General features: G+C 44.2%; 1 protein-coding gene across 2 annotated transcripts in view; it reads right to left on the bottom strand.

Annotated features, from left to right (window-relative positions):
* LOC147701862 (uncharacterized protein ZSWIM9-like) overlaps nt 1-19,335 on the bottom strand; it is a 382,928-nt gene that overhangs the window by 347,560 nt on the left and 16,033 nt on the right. Inside the window, exon 2 of one of the 2 annotated variants that reach the window (XM_086930496.1) lies at nt 11,562-11,650. The exons of the other annotated variant lie outside the window; for it this stretch is intronic. The gene's annotated coding sequence lies outside the window, so the exon portion shown is untranslated. The remainder of the gene's footprint in view (nt 1-11,561; nt 11,651-19,335) is intronic. 2 annotated transcript variants of the gene reach the window in all.

The raw sequence follows: 19,335 nt of genomic DNA, 5'->3' as shown, positions 1-19,335 counted from the left end.
TCCTCTGCCCACGACGACACAGGCCGCAGCCCCAGCCTCGCGTCGATCCGGCCCACCAGTTCAGCGGCCCAGAGCCGCGATAGCCGTTCACACAGCACAGGGTAGGAGAACCGCTGAGCAGGATGTGCCCCTCGGTTGCAGAGACTCATAAACCCCTGCAAACCTGGTCCGAGCACCCTACTAAAGGATCAGTTAGAGGATTTTAGTGCTGACCTGACGGGAACCGAAGGAGCTCACGTCCTGTCAACCATGCTGCTTGGCCACACCCCCAAGTCCTAAAATAAACATTTTAACCTTACCGTGTCTCTATTTTATTCCTGTTGTGGACTGGTATGAACTTATAACAAAAGAGTGTTCTCACTTCCCTCCATTCCTGAGTCGCATATTCTAGGTTGTCTAATCATTGGTTTCTTTGCTATAGGACGAAGAGCTAAAGTGACACTGATTGCTAGTCTGGTAGGGTATTTTGGGTACTAAGGTGTGTTTGCGCACACCCTAACTCACTGAGGTCGTAAATCTCTGTGCACAGTTCTGTGTTGGCGATGCCATGTAACATGGATTCTGCGCAAACGAGTGTGGTCTTATTGTGAGACACTGGAGTAGTGCTAATTTCAGTCTTCAGAACCCTCACTATCGTTTCCGGTTGACGATAGTGACGGATAAAAAAACCTACCTATGTTTGCATAGGTTGTTTCAATCTTGAACATTCTCAAAGGTTTCTTCTTTGAATTACTACCCAGTAGTGCATTATAGTATTGTACTTCTGTTACTGTTTCGACATGGCTGCGATTGATATCCCGGCACACAGTCGTGTAGCTGTGCGTAATCATTTGCAGGAATACCTTGTTTCTCTAGAGTGACAGGCGGTGCTTTTTGTAGTCTCTGATGACGTGGCGTACCCGTTTGAGTTGTACTACTCATGGGTCACATTTCCCACGGTGGATGCTAATTCTGGTGTTTTTCACACTTACACCCCCACTGATGATCATGCAGTGTACGCTCAATATCGGACGGTAGAAATTCTGATTTCTGTTTGGCAGCTTGCCGTTTGGTTTAATGGCGCCCTCCCACACGTTGTTACAGCGGTCAGATAAGGATCGTTGTCCATTCCAGGCGCAACTTGGGCTGTGTTGGCCTTAGTTTGTACATCCTGCTCCTCTGACGATGCGCCCACTTGAGGATTTCGTTGTATCATTCACACTGATGGTAGTGCGCAAGTGGTTATGTGTTCTAGACACGCGTATTTCGCGGCCTGTGCAATTGTGGTTGGTACAATGGTGGAGGGTGAATTCAAGTCCGATGTCGTGCATAAACAGACATTAGGTGACTGTACCGCCCAATTAGCAGAACTACGTGCTCTGATGCTTGCATTGGAGTACGCGGACCCCAGTGTGGCGATGAAAACAAACAGCAGAGAACTGCGCAACACCGATTTCTGCTGAGAAGGACACCTTCAGACTGGTAGAACTGCTTGAAAAAGTTATGTCCTAAACTGGGGGTGAGTGTGAGCAAGGTGTGCCTTTGGTAAACACGCCCAGAATTTAGCACTCCCTCCCTCCTCCTTCTAACCCAGCACTTGAGGCAACCCTGCTCCTCATTTCCCAGCCGGGCAACCTCCAGAGCTGCAGTTCAGTGTCACCATGCTTCTCTGTTTTATCCTGCCTCGGCTCTTCTTGGACTTCTGATTTCTGCTGTCCCAGGCCCCTCTTCCTCTGGGGAGAAGGTTGAAAGGTGAAAGCGACCTTGCCCCACCTGCTGTCAGTGTGATGATTGCCCCAGGGTCAGCTGAGTCTTTCCAGTGCAACGCAACAAACAGTCTGCTCGCCCTGAAGGGGCGAGCAGACTGTCTAATCCTAATTCTCCAGTGCTTTCAGTCATTCTATGTTGGAGTCAGAACTCTGATAGATGACAGTTCTTGCTGTCTTCGATGTTGCAATAGGTCTTGCATTTCGAAGAGTTTCAGCCATTGCAAATAACAATGCCTTTTATTGAAGTGTTTTAAAAACCTACAGGTTTTCAAAACACAAAAATAAACGGCATTATCATTTGCAATTCCAATAGCTCTAAGTCTCGCAAATGCAAGCCCTATTGCATGTCAAATGCTTTTTTTTCTACTATAGCTGGGGAGATAACTTCCGATTTAATTTCTTTTAGAATGAAATTTTAGTTTTCCAGCTTCCGGTCAGTCACTAGAAATGAGATTTCCCTACAATAGGTATTTAAAGTTGCTCCATGCCGAAAGCGAGGAGAATCACACTCACTGAGCTTGTAAAGATTTTTGACTGCCAGACTAGGTAAGTGTCGCAAAATGTTACTGGATCGGGAAGTTGCATGTTTTTTGTTGTTGTGTAATACATGGCAGTGTAGCAGCATTTCGTAGGTGTAAGACCTTTTGCAGTCATGAGTCGAAATTTACCTAGCATAGTAACGGTAAGTTTCAATTCTATTAAGGACAGGGAGGCAAGGGTTAGGCTTTTCTCTCTTCGCTTTATTATCCAACCAAATTTTGCAGCAGCCAGAAAAGCAACAAACTTCAATCATTTCCCCCCAAAAAGGGAAAGAAACACTAATTAACAGAAGAAACCAACAGAAAACTCTAACAGGACTACAAATCCCATAGTTTCAAGGAGGTATTGTCCCATAAGTCCATCAACAGTGTTCTTGCCATCTACATAGACCCTCCAGCTTGGCTGTCCTTCCTCTTTTTTCGTGCGAAGCACGCAACATCGTTATTGGCCCTGTTTTGCACCATCATTTCCTAAAAGAGACAAAGGCAGTGCAAGGTTCACCATGGAAACCTGTCCGTGACAACACTATAAGCACACCCAAACCACAGTCTGCAACACTAGCCATACTATCCTGAACTACTGTGAAGATTGCAGAAAAAGGGGTTACTTACGCATATATGGGCGGGTTCACATGAGATCATGCTACGGGTGGGATCATCCTCACCTCCATGTCCTTGAGGTCCAACCGCACCATTCAGTATGACGGAAGAACACCCCGGAGAAGGTGAATCCCCTCCATCTTGAAATGCCAGTACACCAACCACCCATTGAAATCCTTGTGGTTGATGACCAGACGGCGTTCCCGATTGGGCTTGTCCACCAAGAAGATGTTGCTTGAAAACCCGTTGGGGTGCAGAGCGGAACGACAAATGGCACCTTTGTGAAGCAACGCAGAAATATCTTCATCGACCTGCTGCTCATCTGTGACAGAAAGAGATGGGACGGGCAAGGCACTGTTGACGCAGGGTTTCGTAGAACTCTATATGAAACCCTTGGACGGTCTGCAAGACCCAAGCATCCGTTGCGATACTCGCCCAAGCACCTTGAAAGAGCGCCAAACATCCCCAGAGACAGGCGTGCGTCGCAGGCAAGGCACTTACCATTGGAACCTCCGCCATCTGCGTTGTTTTGTAGTTTCCACGGCCACGGAACCGTTGTTCTCTTGTGGGATAAAAGTCGGAGTAATTGGCATTGGAACTATATTGTCCCCGCCTGGAGCCTTACCCCTATTGGGAGTGTGTTGCGCACCACGACCGATCGTGCGGCCCATGCCACGGCCAGTCCCTTGAGAGACCCGGGGCTGGAAAACCCTCTTCATACTGGACTGGGCCTTGTCCAGTGAAAAAAATGTGGCCACGAATTTGCCTAATTCCTTTACAAAGGGATCTCCAAAGAGACCCCTTGCGCCACTGCTCCGGCCTCCGACAAGGCCAGGTCGTCTAATTTAGGGTCCAACTTTATTAACAAGGTACGACGGCGCTCTGTCAAAAGGGCACAGTTAGCGTTGCCCAGGAATATTATAGCACGCTGCGCCCAATTGGAAAGGATGTCAGGGGAGATGGCGGAGCCTGACACCTAAGCCTCCTCTGCAATGTCCAATATATTGGCCAAAGGCATCGAAGACCGATCAAGACCTTTCCGAGGGTCCTTGAAATGCTTGGCCTCAATCGGCGTTGTGCTCATGGGCACACACTGCCTGCGAGCCAGTGGGCTTTGTCTGGTGTAACACGTTGTGGTATTTTAGACGCCAGCTGCCTGACAGACAAATGTTTGTTTGTTTGTTTTTAATTATGGCATTGAATATTGAACCATATTATGTAATTTGTTAAGTTGTTATTATAGTGAGATGTGCTGGGTGGTGGTATGCATTATGTTAATTGTTTATGTATGTTTCTATTGTGTTATGCTTTGCTTTTGGCATGGATGTTGTGTTAAGTGTGCTCCATTTTGCTTAATTGTGCTATGCGAGATGCGGCCTATTATGTGATGTTGTGTATTTTGTTATGCTATGCATGATCTGCTCTGTTGTGTTGTTCTGAGGTGCATAAAGGTGCTTCCATCATGCTTATTTGTGCTTTGAAGGGACATGTTCTGATACGTTGTTTTTTTTTTTAAAGGTTGTGCTTTGAAGTTATCTGCTGTACTGAGTTATGCAGTATTCTGTTTCTTGTAGTGTTGTGTGTTTTGGTGCATTATGTAATGAGCTGTGTTGCTCTACACTGTGCACTGTTGCAGTAAATAGTTCCTGCAACGCCACAACAAACTGGCCCTTCTAGTTTACCATTTGAACAACTCAGCGAAAGACTTCAAGGAACTTGGCGGAAAAAAATGCCCAAGTCATCTGGTTGTCAGGCAATGCAATAGGTCTTGCATTTGCGAGAGTTTAAGCGTTTAGCATTGTAAATGATAATACCTTTTACATCTGTTTTAAAAACTAAAACATAAATAAAAGGCATCGTCATTTACAATGCCAATAGCTCGAACTCTGGTAAATGCGAGACCTTTTGCATTGCAAATGCGTGCTCCTTTATGTATCCTTTCCCCATTTCCGTTGTCACAAGAGTTATTTTATCAAAAGGGGGGAGGTGTGGTGATGTGATGCTGGCAGAGGCCTGTGATTATTCCGTGCTGTCATCTAGAGTGTTGGCAGACACCCTGCCCCGAATGTTCTGTCAGTGGCAGTTGCTGTCTGTGCCTTAGCTGTACCAGCTGGGACGGCTCTCTATATTCCCTCAAACCTTCAGCTGGAAACCTATTATAGGAGTCCATCATACCTCTCTTCAGTTTCACTTCAGGCATGATATTGGTATCCATCTTTGCTTACTCCAACGGATCAGTACTTTCAATATTGCCTGCAGCAATGAGGCAATGCTGCTACTAATAGCGAAAATCCATAACTTTCTAAGCACTTTTGGGGCACCGCAGCCATCACTTCGAAGGTTCTATCCTTTAGAATTTGGCTGCTGAGATGAGCGGAAAAGGAAAGAATATCAAATAAAAGAGAGAATGAGTTACTTATAAAATAACTATAAGAGGACACAGGATTCCAACTGTAGTTTGTTCCCAACCTCAACGGTAAAATCTACAAAACATGCCTAGTGTCTATCCAGCAAAATACAAATGTGAACCACTTTTAAGTCCTATGCTAACAACACTGTAGACTTTGGAAGTACATAAGATTAGCTGTCTCTACTAGAAGGTGTACATGTATTCTTCTTATCTAGTGGAGCTTTGCGACCTAGTAGGATCTAGTGAAACCACTGAACTTTCAGTTTCATCATCAGGTTAAGAAAATTACACAGTAGAATCACTTTCATCACAGGTAACAGCTACAGAAGTGTGACCCATGAACTCAAATAGCAGAAACTTGAATATTACACTTTGTTAATGACCGACAAAAACAAAACATTTGTTAAGAGCGGACAGCAAGTGAAAAAAGAACAATGAGATTGCCTTTGTTAATAATAACGCTTTTAGGAAACTAAAAGCAATTAGCACAATGCACCCGCAACATGACTAGAGAAGCATAAAGCAGAATATGAGGACCTATCATGTCATGATTCATGTCAGGTATTGACCGTTGCAAAATTTGGTCATCAGCAACCATGCTGGGGTCGGTGTAAGAAGAATCATATTTCTTCTCATTGCCTGATAATAGACAGTGAAACAGTGACCTGAGTGAACAGCGCTGGAAAACACCTCTCAAGCTATCACAGCTGTCCTTACCTGCCAAAAAGCAAAACAGATAAGCACACAAAATAAATATTGTGACCCGCTAACAATCGAACAACAGGCAGTAAAGTGGACATCAAATGGCCAGAGGACTAAAGAAACAATGGAGCCATTCTGAACCCTCAGCAAGTTCAAGTTCAAGTTCGGGCATTTGTATAGCGCACTGCTCACCAAGAGGGTCTCAAGACGCTTGGGGATGTGGTTCATTATTTGTCGAATAGCCAGGTTTTAAGTTATTTTCTGAAGGAGATGTGGTTTTGAGTGAGGCGGAGGTGGGTGGGGAGTGAGTTCCAGGTCCTGGCGGCAAGGAAGGAGAAGGATCTGCCACCCATGGTGGATTTTCTGATGCGCTGGACAGCCGCGAGGGCTTGATTGGACGATCTTAGTGGGCGGGTGGGTTTGTAGAAGGACAGTCGAGTGTTGAGGCATTCGGGTCCCAGATTGTGGAGGGCCTTGTGTGCGTGGGTGAGAAGGCGGAATGTAATTCTTTTGTTAACGGGAAGCCAGTGGAGGTGTTTTAGGTGTCTGGTGATGTGCTCTTGGCGGGGGATGTCTAATATGAGTCTCGCTGATGCGTTTTGGATGCGTTGGAGTTTTTTCTGTAATTTTGCTGTGATTCCGGCGTATAGTGTATTACCATAATCCAGACGACTCGTGACCAGTGCATGGGTGACAGTCTTTCTTGTCTCGAGGGGGATCCAGCGGAAGATCTTTTTGAGAATGCGAAGTACGTTGAAGCAGGAGGATGAGACTGCGTTGACTTGTCTGGACATCGAGAGAGAGGAGTCTAGGATGAAGCCAAGGTTACATGCATGGTCTGTGGGTGTGGGTGCTGTGCCCAGAGCGGAAGGCCACCAAGAGTCGTCCAAGGAAGAGGGGGAAGATCCTAGGATGAGCACCACCGTTTTGTCTGAATTGAGTTTTAGGCGGCTATGTTTCATCCATTCGGCTACTTCTTTCATGCCTTCGTGAAGATTGGTTTTGGCGGCGTTAGGGTCTTTGGTGAGGAAAAGGATTAACTGGGTGTCGTCGGCGTAAGAGATGATGTTAAGGTTGTGTAGACGCGCGATGGAGGCGAGTGGACTCATGTAAATGTTGAAGAGGGTGGGACTGAGTGAGGATCCTTGTGGTACGCCACAGATGACTTCGGTGGCTTCAGAGTTGAATGGGGGAAGTCGGACTCTGAGTTCTCCCAGCGAGGAATGAGGTGATCCAGTCCAAGGCTTTTCCTTGTATGCCGATGTTGCTGAGGCGTTGTATAAGGGTGCTGTGGCAGACTGTGTCGAAAGCGGCCGAGAGGTCGAGTAGAATGAGGGCCACTGTTTCACCGTTGTCCAGTAGTGTTCGGATGTCGTCAGTCGCTGCAATGAGGGCGATTTCGGTGCTGTGTTTGGTTCGAAACCCGGATTGAGATGGATCGAGGGAGTTGTTGGATTCAAGGAAGGCGGGGAGCTGGTTGTTGACGGCTTTCTCGATGACTTTGGCCGGGAATGGGAGGAGGGATATGGGTCGGTAGTTTTTAAGTTCTGAGGGGTCAGCTGTGGGTTTCTTCAGGAGGGCGCTGAGTTCGGCGTGTTTCCAGCTTTCTGGAAAGGTGGCAGAGTTGAACTAGCAGTTGATGACATCCTGGAGATGGGGTGCGATGATGGAGTCCGCTTTATTGAAGATGTGGTGGGGGCAGGGGTCAGTTGGCGAGCCAGAGTGGATTGAGTTCATTAGGCGGATGGTGTCTTCAGTGGTGATTGGGTTCCAGGCGCTAAGGTTGTTAGTTGGCTGGGTAGGATCCGAGGGGGGAAGGGAGGGTTGAACGCTGGGAGTGTTCTCGAAGCTGTTGTGGATGTCGGCAATTTTGTTGTAGAAGGAGGATAATGCATCGCAGAGGTCTTGGGAGGGAGTGATGACGTTAGATGCTGCAGTGGGGTTGGTGAACTCTTTGACGATGTTGAAAAGTTCCTTGCTGTTGTGAGTGTTGTTGTCGAGACGATCCTTGAATGCTGATTTCTTGGTGGATCGAATTAGCTGGTGATGTTTGCGGGTGGCTGCCTTGAGGGTGGACATGTTATCGGTGGTTGGTTTTTTTTTCCATGTTTTCTCCAGGGTGCGGCATAGCTTCTTGGATTTTTTAAGGTCCTCATTGAACCAGGGAGCATTTTTGCTGGCTGATTTGATCTGGTGCTTTTTCAGGGGAGCAAATTCGTCAGCACTGTGGGTGATCCATTGCTTGAGATTGGTGGCCGCTTGGTTTGGGTCCGATGAGAGGGTGGGATGGTTTTGGTTGAGTGATGTGAGGAGTTGGTCGGTGGTGATTTTGTTCCAGTTTCTCAGAGGAATAGGTTGTGGGCGGTGGTGGGCCAGGGTGGTTTTGTAGCTGAAGTGGACACAGCTGTGGTCCGTCCAGTGGAGAGCTGTGGTGCGATCGAAGGAGATGTGCTTGCTGGAGGTGAAGATAGGGTCGAGCGTGTGTCCGGCTACATGGGTAGGGGTGTCAACAAGTTGTTTGAGTCCGAGATTAGCCAGGTTGTCCAGAAGGATGGTGGTGTTGCTGTCGTGTTTGTTTTCAAGGTGGTAGTTGAAGTCTCCTAAAAGAATGTAGTTCTCGGAAGCAAGGGCATTTGGGCTGACGAAGTCCGTGATGTAATCGTTGAATTGAGTGCGGGTACCTGGAGGCCTGTAGATGAGGGTGCCTCAGAGTGTTGTCCTAGGGTCGGTGTGGATCTGGAAGTGGAGGTGTTCGGCGGTTGCAAGATTATCGTCGGAGCTGGTCGTGATTTTGATGGTGTTCCTATGGATGGTGGCGATGCCTCCTCCTGTTTGATTGGTGCGGTCTTTACGGGTAATCTTGTAAGCGTCTGGTATGGCTATGGCGACGTCGGGTGCTGATGTGTTCATCCATATTTCTGTAAGGAAGGCGATGTTCGGTGACGTAGTGTCGAGTAGGTCCCAGAGTTCCGTTGCGTGTCTGTGGACCGAGCGGGTGTTAAGCAGGATGCACTTCAGGCGGTTAGAGTCAGAGCTGTGTGTGGAGGAAGTGGATTTGGTGAGGGTCCTGATGCAGTTGAACTTGCAGGAGAGGCAGGCGAATGGGCCGTGGGTACGTCCTGGGGTGGCTTCGCAGCATTGTGGAGCGCGTCCGGGGTTGAGGGCGAGGAGAGTTGTGGCATCATATGTGACTCTAGTGGGCTGGGTATGGCGGGGACCAGGGGGGACAGGCGCTGGGCGTGGTCCAGGCTCGGACAGGCTTACCTTTGGCGCACAAGGGGCGTGAACGCTGCGCGTGGACGCTGCGCGCAAATGCATCCGTCATATAAGGATAGAGGAGGGGGAAGGGCCTGGGAGGGTCAGCTGGGATGCGGGCGGGCTGTGGGGGCCGGGATCTGAGGCACCACCAACAACAATTAAAATGGCGGCAGCGCAGGAGAAACGAAACTGGAGGTAGGCTGGGGCACAGGCAATCGACAATGCTTGCTGCTTAATCGCGCTACAGATGTGAGAGTGAGAGATAAAGCGCCGTGAATTACAATACCCCAGAAGCGTTGCAAAAGGCAGAGATATTAAAGCGCCGTGAATTACAATACCCCAGAAGCGTTGCAAAAGGCAGAGATATTAAAGCGCCGTGAATTACAATACCCCAGAAGCGTTGCAAAAGGCAGAGATATTAAAGAGCCGTGAATTACAATACCCCAGAAGCGTTGCAAAAGGCAGAGATATTAAAGCGCCGTGAATTACAATACCCCAGAAGCGTTACTAATGGCACAAATATATTGCGATTGCACTCGCGCTGCAGCGCTATACTGTGAAGGAAGCAACAGCAAATCAGAAGGGGACAAAAACACAGACGTAACAAGAAGAAAGCAAAAAATCCACCAACAATGATCACACTAGTTTTCCCCTTGCAGAAATACTTCTGGGGTAAAGTGGCAGGACAATGAAGATTACAAACCTTGCGTCTGAAGTTGATATACTACCCTTTGTGACAACAGTTGCAAAGCTAACTTCCATCAATCCAATGTCAAAGAAACAACAATCATGACTAAACAAAACCCAACATAGAAATATAATGCCATGAAAACGAATTAACATGTTCACCTGACGAACTTAAGAGAACAATTGTCAAGTAGGGCTATTGTGGCACTGAGTGACGTGTAGGGTGTATAATTGTAGGTTAAATATCAGTGGTGAGGATGCATCGCCAGCTCCACAATGCTCCTGATGGATGGTGAGTTCCAGCCCCCAAAATTATTTTGTCACAGTTTTCGACTGCAGTTCCCCAGTACCACATTGCTACCAGCACCAGTCAAAAAAATATGGGGCAACTTTAAAGTGTGCAGCAATGGTAGAAATGAGAAGTGAATGCCCTTTTGTTTCAGCTGAAACACATGTGAGTTGGAGCACAACTACCCCACCACCCTCTGATACACGTCATCTTACCCAGCCAGCGAAGTCACAAATTGACAGAACAACCTAAAAATAAAATGTTGAGCCGGCACAGGAGAAGTAAGCTAGGAGGTGTGAGGAGTTCATGGGCCTGTCATGGATGTTGCAGTCCACAGATTTGTGTACCTGAAGTGGGGGCCTTCTGGAATCGACAGAGGGCAGATATGGGGCAAGGAATGCCACAGTGTGTGATGGAGCATATACAGGGGATAAACGGCCAGGCAAGACAGAAGGACCTTGCGACTCCAAAATACTGTACTAGTGACTTCCCATATACTGAAGGTGCTGATGAGCTGGGAGCATCCCATACATCACTAATGGACTCTGAAAGAGCAGTTAAGGTGCAACGCGAGGAGTCCTCCAAGATCCACTGCCCTGATGGTTTCAACAGCAAGATCGAAATCACAAAAGCCTGGAAACAGACAAACCTGTCACTTTGTACATGGTTCTTTATGATGCTGTTAATGGGCCGACTGTAAGGTTTTAAAACACAGCATTTTTGACATTGTGTCTGTGATATCCAGCATTCCACAAGCCTACCCTCACAACCCACTACCACTGTTGGTGTCACTGCGTGATGTATACTTAACCTGCCACTACCATTCCAGATGGACATTTATCTCCCAAAGTCATATTCTGAAGCATGAAGAAGCTAGACAAAGGGAGACAAGACGATGATCTCTGCTTATGCTGGGAGAAGAATGATAGCAAAAAGAACGGGGAGGAACGGACCAAAAGGGCTCCTCTGACTCCTGTAATGGCCTGACGAGACCATTTTTTTTAAGGGCCAACTTGTAGCCAATTTTTCTTTATGGAGAGCTTCCATCCACCTTCCTATTGCCACAGATATGCAGTAGGGAGCACTGACAACAGCAGTCAGAACTCTGTGGTTGACCTGCTTTTACTGGTCTCATGAGATCAGAAGCATTAAGGAACCAAAATCTCGCTACACCAGAAAAAAATCACAGCAGACATTTTTTAACCAAGTCGCAGAAATCACACACCAAGTCTCTATTACTATTGCTTAGCAATTTAGGACCAGTGTAAAAAGAGCCAGGCTACTTCCTGCCATGACAGCAAAGATGGCACAAAAGCCTACAGCCTTACCTGATACCTGCTGGCGTCTCTGCAGCTTTCCAGAGCAGATCACTCATTCCAGGAAGATATTGTATGTATTCTTTCTTGGACTTAAAAACCTGTAACCAGATGAAAAACAGTCAGTTACAGGTCACCATGATGCAGTGACCATCGCTAGACACATCTAGTAACTGATCATGCTAGCAATGATAACAGTTAAACTATTTATTCACATTTAACCATTCCCTAAAAGCACAGCACTCATATAAGGAACACTGACATTAAGTTTGAAAGACAAAGGCTAATACAACTTATTGACGAGATGCGCAAAACTTGTAGGAATAACAGCTCACAAAGCAGTTCGTTAGGAGTACAAAAAGGAATACTTGCTTATTTCTGTTTCAGAAACATTTTTTGTCGCATCAACTTCGCACTGAAGCATGTCAAATTACATACACAACAAAAGAAAGTCAATGCACTACGTAATAATACAGTAAATAGTAGGGACTATATAATGTAGATAAAAAAAATCCACTGGGAAACTCTATATAAAATTGTATTTCCTTCTCCTGCGTTTAATACACAATAGGAGTCAGAGATTGTGTATGTTGTGTGTATATATATATATATATATATATACATATACACCATGAGCGACGATAATCCACCGACAGAATAGAAGTAAAACCAAGGAGGAGCCCAGAAACATTTTTCAGAGGACTAAGTTGACAATGGTTTCTTCTAAGGACTATTAGTTAGAACTAGGAAAGAAGCACTGAGCTATACACACCAAAAAAGAAGTAAAAAAAAAAAAGGAGAAAAAAGAAAGTGATTAAATTAGCAAAATGGATAGCATAACAGCAGAAAACACTAAAAGACCATGAAAAGCGATACAAGCAAGAAAATCGCTTCAATATATTGCAAATAGCATCATTTTGAAAATACATTTTACACTTGTCTAGATAGCTGTTTTGGTACTATTTGACTATTGCTAATTCTGTATTTTTGAGTTCTCCACACCTAAGGCGAAAGGTTGGAGATTTTGATCTTTTCGAGGCCCTCACTTTGACTAACCTATTAAACACTGCAATAGATAAATGCTACAAGGTTCTATCCCACTTTTGACAAAATAAGGCTATATCAATGAAGAGAAATTCTTGACCCCTAGGCACAGCAACCTGGGTAACTGCTTCTATGACGGAATAGATCTTTAACCAAGAGAAATCTCCCACGCGACCTAGAATACTTTTACTATGGCTACAAGAGCTCTGGATCAGGGAGATATTTGCCAGAAGGAATTTGAATTCTTGAATAAAAAGGACCCCATGGTCCCAGCTTTGTACGGGGTACCGAAGACACATAAGAACACGGTTAATCCACCTCTTCGCCCCATAATTTCACCGTTCAATTCAAGTACTGAGCCGATTTCAAAGTATGTAGACATTTTTTATGCCCCCTTACCTCTACGTACCAATCGTATATCAAAGATACAGGGGACTTTATCAACAGAATTGAAAACATACCTTTCCGGCCAGACAGACACATCTTAGTAACATTTGATATTGAGGCACTCTACACGAACATACCCCAAAAAAGAGCTGTGGAAGCAGTGGCCTCGCTACTAGGTAGAACGCCGGGCAACAGACCCAATGAGTTCATTCTAGAGTGCTTGGAACTAGTGTTATTTAACAATTTTTTGGAGTTTAAACAAGATCTATACCAACAAACCATGGGGACCAGCAAGGGGGCCTCTTGTGCCAAGAGTGCGGCGAACATCTTCATGAAGACATTCGAGAGAAAGCAGGTCTACAATGAAGTGGCACCATACTTTGAGAATATCAGAGAGTGGTGCCACTTCATTGATGAAATCTTTTTTATTTGGGATAAGGATGCACCCATTCTGTAGGACGATATCTCATGGCTAAATAGGAGTGATGTAAATCTAAAGTTCACCACGAATTACAGCAGCTATAGAGTTGAATTTTTAGAATTAGTCGTTTCAGGTGACTCAGGAATTATAGCAGCGAGTTTCTACTGTAAACCCACGGCAAAAATTACAATCCTGCGCCATGATAGTTTCCACCCTAATCGCCAGAAAGACTATTCCCTTTGGGGAATTCCGCAGAATAAGAAGAAACTGTTCTAGTATAGCAGAATACGACACAAGGGGAACAACTAAAGAAATGATTACTGGAAAGAGGTTACCCCAAACGACTAGTACGGACATCATTTAAAAGAGCTAGATTTCATAATCGAGATGCTCTGTTGGAAGGCACAAAGCGCAAACTGGTATGAGTTATCAATCACTCACCCCTCAATTTCAAAGTCAAAAAGATCATTGACAAATATTGGACAATACTCAATACAAATGGGGATAATGACGCAGTTGAAAGACCGATAGTAGCCTATCGCAGAAATGCCAACCTTAGAGATAAGTTGGTGCATATGAGAGAACTAGAACCTGAAGCTTTGGAAGATAGTTCTATCACAGGTTTACCAGCCCAGCCATTAAAGGGAATCACTGTTGCGGTACCTGTGTTGCTTGTGACACTGCTATAGTCACAGAGAAATGAGAGTACAATCAGTCATTTGTTAAGCGCACTACATACCCCAGAGGGTCTCAAGGCGCTCAATATTATATATATCTCATCCTATGCCCCTGTTGGAAAGGGTATGTGGGAGAGACAGGGCGGGAGTTCAGGCACAGATACTCCGAGCACAGGTCAGCTATATGGACAGGGAAGATGACAGCCCATATGGTACGTCATTGTCAAGAACATACACACTCCAACAGATCTACGATTGCTTTATTCTTGAAAAAGTTGGGACAAAACTAGAACAAAATGCAACAGAAACATGCAAACATAGGGAGACATTCTGGATGTATACACGTATTACGGTGGAAGAGGGCCTGGATGAGTAAATAATATGGAACATAACTCACTAATGTAACTGTGTCTTGGTTTTCCAGTTTCTCCTACGCACATATCTGCTTTTCAACCCTACTTGGCATATAATGCATCAACCACTGGCAACCGTTACAATAACTGATTAGAGGCTATACTTTGTAGGAGCCTAGTTTTTCAACCGAACAGAGGACGGGTGTCATCATATGTAGAACTCTTGACAAGAAGCTATATCTTGTATGAAAAATAGAACGCTCTCTAGGAGAACATCAGTAGAGAAGTAGGAATCAACATTATTTTTGAGCATATAAAATAACGTATGGCTGATTGAGCCGACTATGTTAATAAAATCTGCCTCTCGCTGTAATCTAAAGATACGGCATAGCGTTGTGATGGTAAATGAGCAAACATTTGATTGAGTAGACTTTATTCCAACATGGCGTCTTAAGTGCCAGCGGAAGTAAGTTCATTATTTTGTGATGGGGTAAATGATCACGTGACTGACCATAGAGACGAAATCTAGGCTTACAAGACAGTTATGGAGACGGCGAGTGAATTTAAAGTTGTTCCATTCAGCATCCACCCTCTCCGGGTGAGCAGGACTGAGAAACATAGGATACGGGGACCTGATGGCCAGTGCAAGTAAGAACGCATACGGTGATCCTGTACGGTTTGACGGTGTAAAGACAGAGAAAGAGAGAGGGGACTTGGGCGCATGGATTGCGTGGAATCTTAGATGGGTAACTTCAGGTCTACAAATCGAGCGGGGTACTCTTTGTTCCCCACCTATTGCATAGCTGCGCAGGGGAAGACAAAAAAAGTAAGACAGTATAGGATGAGAAAATAGATATATACGAAATCTGTTTAATGTACAGGCATATCGCTAGTAAAGGTATAAGAGAGGTAAAGGGTATTCTCAATATCAGAAAGATAAAGCTGGCCTTAATGTGGAGCGCAACATTTAACCTCATGCGCGCTAGCGGAATTCCGCTCGCACGCTGAGATTTTCAAAACCGCACTTTACGTGACGAGCTGGGCTCGTCATCAGCGAGCGAGGAGGCTACGCCATGACGAGCCCAGCTCGTCATCAGCGTGGAAGGGGTTAAAGTCAGATCATTAATCTCAGAAACTTCTCCTTGTAGAGTGACCATGTGGCATCGACATGCCAATTGAACCGTAGTTGGGAACGGAAATAACATACAGCGAACATGTTTAAAATCAGAAGAAATACGACAGTGTTACATGCAGGGTAATTGTTCCCCTTTTTTCTAAAGATCAGCACTATTTGCGTGTAATCTGGCATAGGTATTTGAACTATAAAGCTCACTCTAAATATACTACCATGCCATTACAGATATTATCTGCATTCCTGGCCCAGCCCTAAGCCCGACTCATATGCATAATTTTTGCCGTGCTTCTAGAGAATACCAGAACAAATTCCATTATTAACACCTTGGCTGCTAGGCGTTTTCCCCCTCCTGTGCTGGACATTGATATAGTACATTATTCATGACGAGCTCAGCTCGTCATCAGCACAGCTCAACTGTGCATCATGACGAGCTCAGCTCGTCATGAGCATCGAAAGGGTTAAAGCACTGCGGCTGAGCCTCACAGGTAAATCCCCATGAGGGTCTGTCCGAATCTTTGAGTAATACCCAAAGTGAAAGCAGAGGTTAGCATGGAGTAACAGTTTTGTCTCGTATTACAGCAAAGAGATGGGGACAAACAACTCCACCCCCTCAAAAGAAATTAGCATTGCAGAACGTAGTAGCATCGTAAGGATAATACCCCCGGACAACTACTGATGAAATGCAGAAAATCCTGACCAATTCTATCGGGTTAGCTTATGAATTGTCCACGTAACATATATATGGGCATGCAATGAACTCATGGCCTTAGCAAGTAGTGCATAGCCAACACCATGCATGCAGTGTAATTTTCACTTTTTTCACTTGTCTTTTTATATTTTGGCACTTTGTGGGAATGGTGGAGGTGTCCTACTTTTACTTTTGGGGATTTCCCCTTGCGGATCATTTCTCACTTTTTTCTCCGTTAAATTACAGTAGGTGCAGATCTGGTCTATATAGGTTCAGTAGTAGGCACAAGATCCTTTGTATGTTTTATAACTTAGTATGATAAAAATTATTTCTCTGGGCAATTCCAATAATAAAAAACCCTTCCATTTCCAGATTCCCCATCGCACCTCTGCCATTGAATAGGTGACTAAAACCTTTTTGGCCCTGAGGAAGGTGGACACAAATCTATTTGATCCACCAAAACGTACATTGGCTTGTTGTATTCCCTGCTGGCGGCAACACCATGGATAGCTGAAAAGGATCCCTACCACTAGCACGTTTATTTAGGCCGGGAAGTTGATGTGGCTGTGTATGTGTGTATGTATGCCTGGTTCAAGTGAGGACGGGACGGAATGAGAGGTGTGGTATGATGAGAGAAGGTTTTTTTTCTTCCTTTTGATGGGGATATGAAAAATCATCACCATTCTGTCGCAAGCCTATTTGTATGTACTGTATTTTATAACATCGAAAGTATTGCTTCCATGTTTGTCATGTCTTAAAATTAGATTTAAAAAAAAAATGTTTTTTCTCCACAAAAAAGTATTCTTAAACTATTCAAAAAAATGTCATGTTTTATATTTATAAAAAAATGAAACTATATTCTCTATATTTAAAAAAAATATTGTTTGAATAAAATGATGAAAAGATATCTGGTTTTGATTTACACAAGAAGGGATGCCCATAAGAGCTGCGTTAAGCCTTAGTAACAGTATTATAGGTCGCGGGGGAGATTTCTCTTGTATATTTTTGACTGTTTTTTCCCCCTCCTCCCAGACCTCCAAAGTAGCTATAGGGGGTACCTCTCTGTAGTGGAATAGATCCTTAACCAAAACACATTTAAGGCAGACATGAAAGGGACATATGTGCATGGTCTACATTGGTTTCAACACATAATGGGAACGGTATATTCCCGAACAGATTTTTTAAAATTCTGTGGTGTATGATTAATATGATGAATTATTAACAGTGCCAGTTGACAATAGCAAGAGTTGATGTTTTTATTGTTTCAACGTAAGTCATATCATCAATAGTTACAGCACCTCAACAAGCCAGACTTAAGTCACATTATGCTTTCTCAAGGCGAGTCACACTGTCCAACTAATTAACTTTTTCACCTGAATGACTTCGAGAACAATCATCAAGTATAGCTGTTGTGGCACTGAGTAACTTGTAGAGTTTATGATAGATGGTTGAATATCAATGGTGTGGGGGCAAAGCCAGCTCCACAATGCTCCTGATGGATGGTGTGCTCCAGCCAAAAACCCTTTTTGTCCCGGTTTTCGACTACAGTTCCCCCATGAATATGATGGGATTATCTTTTCTGTAACAGAGTGCCAATGTGTCAGTAGAAAATGTTATAAAGAATGACTAAAATATAAGAATTAGCCAGTCACGAGAACGACTTTAATATAGGAAGTAGCCACTCGCTCTGCAAAACCCCAGTCTTTTTGCAAAAAAGTGTAAAGTGAATTATCGTTTCACATCTCCCATGCTCACTAATACAAAACTCACTGCTCACAGATTCTCTACTGAACTTTGACAGAGAAGCTGCAGCAGGGAGAGTTCCTTATCTTAATCGGACATATAGAATGTGCAGTAATACTCTAATCCAAATGACTATATTATTAAAAGATAACTAGCGGTCAGTGGTGATTTTTCTAAGGCCTCAACCATTCTCATACTTATACGAATAATATCCTGTTGTTACTTACTTAGCAGCATCAGAGCCAATAGTTAATAGATTTTTCCAAAAGTGATCAAACCCTAAATGCATTAAATACTTATTTTAAATATACTGCCCATAGATTATTGTAGACCTTGGCCTGGGGAAATACGTTCGTTATTGCTTTTTAGGCACATTTCCCCATGGTGATTTATATTAAAATATAGACAGTACAGCCCAAGACTTAGTGCAATATTGCCGGAATGGGTCAACTTCCCATTTCCACATACAAGGCGACTAGTGGTGTACCAGGGCTCAGCTTTATTAAAGACCTTGAAAATTTCAATTTTAATTATCTGCGATTAACTGGCCTTAGTAGGATCTTACAGTTTGGCTTTGTGGACTGCTGTGCTTTCTGCCTACACACATGCATTATTATGCTCGAGAACCAACTACCAATTTTATGTTTAGGGTGCAGTACAGCATTAAATGTTCGCCTTAATACGAGTGCAGCCTTTTTTTTTTATGATCGTGCCAATCTAGTTTGTAATTGTGTATACCCAAATAATCTAATGTTGATACGCTCTCACGGTCTAGTCCATTAACTGAAGAGTAAAGAGTTACTTCCTTAGGAAAGGCAAGGGCTTCATTTCGGTTATCTTAGCATTAGTAGAATTAATCTGTAACTCTTTACCCTTACAATATTCATCAAAATCAGATAGCAGCCTGTGCATATCGTTTTGTGTCAGAGAGATCACCACTACATTATCAGCAAAAAGGATTGTTACCTATGTGTTGCACAATTTCGGTACGTCAGTGTTACCTTTGTCTAGGTGTGTTCCAACATCATTAAGATAAGACTAAATAAAAGTGGTGCTAGAACACAGCCAAGACACAAACCTGTGGGACAAACATTTTTTTACTACACTACTCAGATGCTCCATATCGAAAACCTGCATTAATTTGTGCAAACCTTCGATTGCCTGTGTAAGTGCGATTTCTAAATGTTGATGGCTTTGCCACAACTTAGGTCTGTTAAATAGGTCAAACGCAGATTTCAAGTCTATAAAATATATTGTTTTTCATCTCAGCTTTGCAATCTGAAAGAGAGTTAACAAAAGAGTATTTATTTGATGCCAGAGTAGGTCATATTCATCCAC

The sequence above is a fragment of the Lissotriton vulgaris genome, chromosome 7 (assembly GCF_964263255.1).
Source record: "Lissotriton vulgaris chromosome 7, aLisVul1.2, whole genome shotgun sequence".
Taxonomy (NCBI): Eukaryota; Metazoa; Chordata; class Amphibia; order Caudata; family Salamandridae; genus Lissotriton; species Lissotriton vulgaris.
This window is presented reverse-complemented; position numbering and strand designations above follow the sequence as displayed.